Source organism: Arachis ipaensis, chromosome B4 (assembly GCF_059453495.1).
Source record: "Arachis ipaensis isolate K30076 ecotype BB chromosome B4, ASM5945349v1, whole genome shotgun sequence".
Lineage (NCBI taxonomy): Eukaryota > Viridiplantae > Streptophyta > Magnoliopsida > Fabales > Fabaceae > Arachis > Arachis ipaensis.
Genome location: NC_142439.1, coordinates 87368520 through 87374904, shown reverse-complemented (window position 1 = coordinate 87374904; position 6385 = coordinate 87368520).

The following is a 6385-nucleotide window of genomic DNA, read 5'->3' as shown; positions in this document are numbered from 1 at the left end:
AGAGAAAATATATATTTTTTTAAATTAATAAACTCCCTTCCCAAATTCTCTCATCTACCTCTCTCCATTTTTCTATTTCTCTCTACTATTTTTACTCTATATAATTTAGATTTTATATTAGTAATTTGACAAATCAAAATATGTCATCTGATATTTTTTTACAATTAAAATAATTTTTTTCTTCCAAAATTAACAAATTCTCACTCTCACTCTCATTCATCATCTTTAACTTTCTCTCTCTTTTCTCTCATTCTCTATTTTTTCTATCTTTATGTTCTTCAGAAAACAAAATTAACAAAATAAAACAATTCAAATAAAAATTATTATTATTATTATTATTATTATTATTATTATTATTATTATTATTATTATGTACATACCTTTTTAGTTTTTTATTTAGTTTTAAATTTTCACCGCTTATCTTTCTAATCTATATTTTTATTTTTCTTCTTTTAAATATTTATTACATATAATTTAGAGAGAATACTAATATTATAATTAAAAGTTAGTGATGGTAATCAGTGGCTAGGAGAAGGGAGGTTGAATCTTAGCCACTTTTTGCTGAGTGTTACTTTCTACCCTTTGAAATAACTTCAGGAGAATTTTCTTCTTTTTGTCTCGCAACTAGTCAAGAGACATTTTCTTTTTGTCTCGTAACCAGTCAGGAGATATTTTTTAATTTTGTCTCATATGCAACAAAATCAGAAATAGAGTAGAAGAGAGAGAAAATCACACCAAGAAATATCCTGGTTCAGCTACTAAGTGCAATGCAACCTACATCTAGTCTCCATCACAACATGATGGAATTTCACTATAATCATACAGATTACAAACACCAATTCTCCCTAGGAACTCCCCTTCCTATCCAGGACAAGTTCAAAATCTATTCCCAATCCTGAACTTGACTTGGTCACCTACAAAGCTTTCAACTGCTAAGTGCTAACCCAACATGCAAGGGGATTCCCACAGAATCATGATTCACAACACAGATGTACAAAGGACCTCTAGAACATCCATGACTTTTTCTTTAATTTTGTACACTCTGCCTTTTTTCGCTCACTGGCTTTTTCTTACAAACCTCACACTGTTTGCCTTTTTCACCATGAGACTCAAGACAGACAAAACTAAAGAAAATACAAAATGAAACACATTGAAGGAGAAGAACTTCTGTTAGCTTAGGTAGCTATGAGAACTCTGTGCTTTCTCTCCTTGTCTCAAACCTTGGCTGTTCACCCTTATTATAGAAGGGGAAGCCTCCAAGGTTGAAACGGTTCAACTGAACCAAAATTTTCTTCTTCAATACAAAAATCGGTTCAAACAGAGAGAAGAGAGGGAACCGAAAGCAAAAACCATCATGCAATTACCTCTCTCTCATCCCTTCTCATCAAGTTCCATCAATCTGAGCCTTCCATCTTGACTTAGTCCCTAAGAAAGATTTCTAACCCTTGATGAACGCTTGATCCTTGACAGCTCCATCTGCTCCACTTTTGCTTCCTTCCTCCACGTAGCTATAGTAGCTACCTTCTGTGATGGATGAACAAAAAGTAGAAACAAGCCATACCACAGTGATCTTCTTCTCTGACCGAAATGGATTGCTTCTATTTCTAGGTATGGAGATCTTGAGACTTCTTCACCACATCTTACCCTTTGTGGTAAGGATCTCAGCCACACCATACCTTGGATCTTCTTTTTGCAAGGGCCATCATCACCTTAGCCGCTTGCCTCTTCATAACTTTACTGCTACTGTACTTCTCCTCTGATAGCTCATTTCTTCTTCTTTCCTGTGACATGACCGAAAACTAGAGAGAGAAGAGAGAGAAGAGTGAAAAGCTTTCAATAGAATTGATGAATGAAATTAAAATGAGTTGATTTCCCACTTTCTAAACTCCCATGCCTAGTAACGTGTAAAATCAATTAATGCCATCAAATCAATTTCAACTTTCTCTTTTATGTTACCAAGGCAATTAAAGCTAGTTCATAAAATTTGAATTCCATTAAAGAGGGGAGTGGGTAACCGAACCAAATATGCACTACCCTTTCCCTCTTTCTTTTTTTAATTCAGACCAAGCCTTGTTGGTCTAGTAGGAGGGATTTAACTTGGGCTTGTTCAACAATTTCCTGGCCCAACTAACATAGCAATAATTTAGCCATATATTTTTAAAACATTTTATACCGAGGGCTGAATATTTTGCCAACATTTTTGAGCTCCAAATTTCTTTATGCCCAATGACCAAAATCTGCAAGTAACATAGAAATTATTGATTAAAGAATTTTGAAGCAAAAATCAATTTAATAATTTCTAATTATTATTTTAATAATGTTTGATCATCATAATGAATTGAAGTTTTCCAAACTCAACAGTTAGAATCAAGATTCAATTATTTAAAAAAAATTAATTTTGAATTAATTTTATAACTATCAGTATAATTTTTTATGTTAATATCTAATTATATTTTTATATACATAGAGAGAAAAATATTATTTTTAAATAGCAAGTATAAAAATTAATTATTTCTATTTATGTAACAGACTTAACACCTAATTAAATGTAAAATTATACACGTTAAATTGTTTTAAATTTTAGATAACGAATGTTAAAATTAATTATCAATAAAAAATTAGACTTTTTCATATAAAAATATTAACTAAAAATTTTATTATTTGATTTTTTATCTACGGATACCTTGGTCTTCTTAGCTAAAGACTTTTGTCAATTTACGACTTTTGTTGTAAAAGTAGTTTGATTTTATAAATCTTTTGTGACATGCATAATTTATACTGTTAGAACAAAGTGGATCGTAATTTTAAAAATTTTATATTCCCATAATATTATTACGGGTAAAAATACTAGTCTTATCTAAAGAAGAGCATAATGTGAACTGTAAAGGTAATAATTTTAATATAATATATTTATGATATATGAGTTGTGAACGTTGTTCCATTTTAGCAGTGAAATTTTTTATAAATTGTTATAGTTACTTCCATTGCATTATTCTATTTTGTCATCAAATACTTCATCCTTACGTTAATCGATATGTTATTCATTTTAAATTGGATAATGATGCCAATGGGTCATTTAACAATCCTGTTCTCTTTCTCTTTAATGTATTTATTTATTTCAGTAGAGCAGCACCATTAGCTTTACTGGTAAGATCTTGAATAAAAAGTAAAAGCTCTTGAATTTTTTTGATAAGATCTCCATCTTCAATACTCTCCGGCAGAGGAAAAAATGGAAGCCATAGCAGAGAATGTTACAGCTGCTGGATTCACCGCCAAAGAAGAAATTCATTGGAAAGAGGGGAGAGAAAAAAATGGAAGAAGAAAAGTAGAGAGGGAGACGCGAAGCAGAGAACGCGGGAGAGGAGAGAGCACCTTTGCTGCCACCAGAACCGCCTCCTATTCATCGTGGCCACCACCAGATAAAAAACCTTAAAGATTTAAGTATTTCATATTCACACCAGTGGATTTTATAATTTATGTATCACATTTATGCTTTCAATTTTTATTTTTGAACTGTTTTGACCACTTCAAGAATGTTGGAATACTTTTTCTCTGTGTCATCTCCGCTGCCGTCTTCATTTGGGTTCTCTATGTTGGAAAAGGTTACTATTTTCAATTCTTGTCTCTTGATTATAGTGTTGGATTGTGATTACAGCTGTTTTTCCTGTCTCTTGATTTACTTTTAGTACTATGTAGGGGAATGAAATAATGAACACCTAAATTTATTGGTTAAATAGGTTTATGATGATTTGAGTTACATCCCAGATAGGTGTAGTTATTTTCTTTCACATGGTTTCAGAGTTGCCTATTTTATTTTCTTCTAACATTAATCCTTATGGTTTTGCTCAGGAATTGGAAAAGGGATTCAAGGCATGTTTGCTGTAATATCAGTCTTTAATAAATTATTTTTTTCTTGGATATGAGTGTTCCATCTACTATAGTACTCTGTAAGACTCTGAATTGACATATATATAGTGAAAATGAAATTGTGAATGAATCAGAGTAAAAGAGCTTTGGTTTGAGAATGTTGAATATTATTAACAGTGTATTCACGATGTTTATGCAATGGTGACGCCATCTACATATGTTCTCAAGGTTTTTAAAATTTTTCACAGATAAAATGCTTTATGGTTTTCTTAGAAAAAATACTCAAAATTATTCAACATAACTATTTTTTATTCCTCATTTTGTTGAAGTGTCTTAGATATATAGTGGTTCTTGATTAACCTAAATTTTCTCTTGAATAAATTTGTTGGGTTTTGTTATTGTGCTGCTATTTGTGCTACTCTAAACTTAAATATTCATGGCCTCCTAACTCTGTTTATATATTTTTTGAAAGTTTATATAATTTTGCTTTGAAAAAAAAGGCCTTTTGTGATTTTTTATTAATTTGATTATTACTATTTTGAAATTTTGGTAAAAATATTTGAATTATTGCAATCAAGTGGTACTTTTGTGATGAATTAATTTCTATTATGTTTAGTATACATTTGTTTGTTTTGATTAATTTGTCTGCATAAAGTAAAATCCAACTTCTATTGTTTTATTTGGTTGCATCTTCACTGGCATTCATTTTTGTTCTTTTTTTTTCAAGGTATTATAAAATTGTAGGTTCTTTCGTTAACTATTCTACTATACTGTAAATGCTGCCGGGAGAAGGCATAAATTTTGAGCCTGATAACAGCGCTGAATTTCTTCCAAATGCTACAATTGAGGTTTGTACTAATTGGTTATAGCATATGCTTAATTAATTTTAAATAGCGTATACAAATTTCATCATTCAAACAACCTAGGTTGCAGGTTTAATATCTCATAAGTTAGTTCGTCAAATATTCTTATTGTACAACTTTTAAACATAAAAGCAATTAGAAAAAACTTACTGATGGCTATTATTGTTGATTTCAAGGTAGATAGGAAGCCACATGGACCTGAATAAGGAACTTATAAACAAATTACTTGAGCTTGATGATGTTGTTACTGTTTATACAGATCATAAATAATCATTTTTATATCCTTAAAAGTTGTTCAGCAGGTGAGGCAATTTTGCAGATTTTATACGTGCACTCTTCAATATATAATAAGAGAAATCAAATAATTTTACTTAAGACAAGAAAAATATATAGGAGCCAACTTCACTTCTAGGTATACATGAAAAATACTTAATTTATATTCATTTTATAGTCACAAACTCACAGCAATATTTTCATTCTAAAACACAAGTATTTTTCTTAGTTGTGCCAAGAAACTGATTGTATCATTTTGCCTTTCTAGCAGGTGAAAGTTCATGATTCAAAGGTAGTGATGTTGCTTATCATTCACAAGTAATTATCGTTGGAGACCTATGAACTTATAACGTAATAATTTCACATCATGCTTACTTTCATGGTTTGATTTTTACAATAATCTTACAATATTTATTTGTTAACAATTGTTGTATCTGTGAGTGGGACACCATTAGAATTTTATTATTAGAAATTCAGAAAACAGGGGTAAAGTTATAAGGAAATTTAGTCATATTTTTAGGATTGTTTGAGAAATATATTAACATATTACCAATGAGAAGTTATTCATAAGAAATCTTATTTGAATGGTTTCTACTCATTACAATGTTGTGTAATTAGTTGGAGATGATCTCTTCATGTCTAATGCAAAACGCATTGAGAGTGCAGTGCTAGAATATGCATGTAATGCTCTTTTTGTTAAGGTAAGTAATTATAATTTAAATGGACTTTGAAAGAATTTTTTTAATTTGTTCAAAATTATTCTCACTTTTTCTTCATAGAATTAATCATATTTTGTTAATAAAGGTGTTTAGATATCTAGAGTTTGAAAAAAGTTTTTTCTTTATGCAAATATATTAGAAAATAAAGTTTATAAGTTTTTTACCTATATTAAACAACTCATGCATGAGCTATTTTTGATAAATTTATTTTTTAAACATTTATCTTTTTACTTTTTTCTTTAAATATGCATAAACTTAATTTATTTTTATGGTAATTATAAATACAGAGTAAAATTAAAAAACAACCAATTAGGCAGAATTCAAAAACTACTCTTTGCTGTGATATACACGATAAGGTTGTAGGAAGAAGTAAAAAACCCAATGCCCAGAAAATCAATGAATAAACCATTGCGGTTGCAACACTTTTCTCCATTCAAACTTCAATTTTGTGGTAATGACTACTACTTCTATTGATAAGTTCATTTTTTGATTGATTTTTTGTTATTTTTTTATTAAAAATCATGAGACAGAAGCGCAAGCATGAATTTTATTGAGAAAATCAGACAAAAAGTATGATCTTCTGTAATATAATTATTTTGTCTTCGTATATTAATATGTTATGACTTCATTCAAGTAAATTTTATTGAGAAAAAATTATAATTT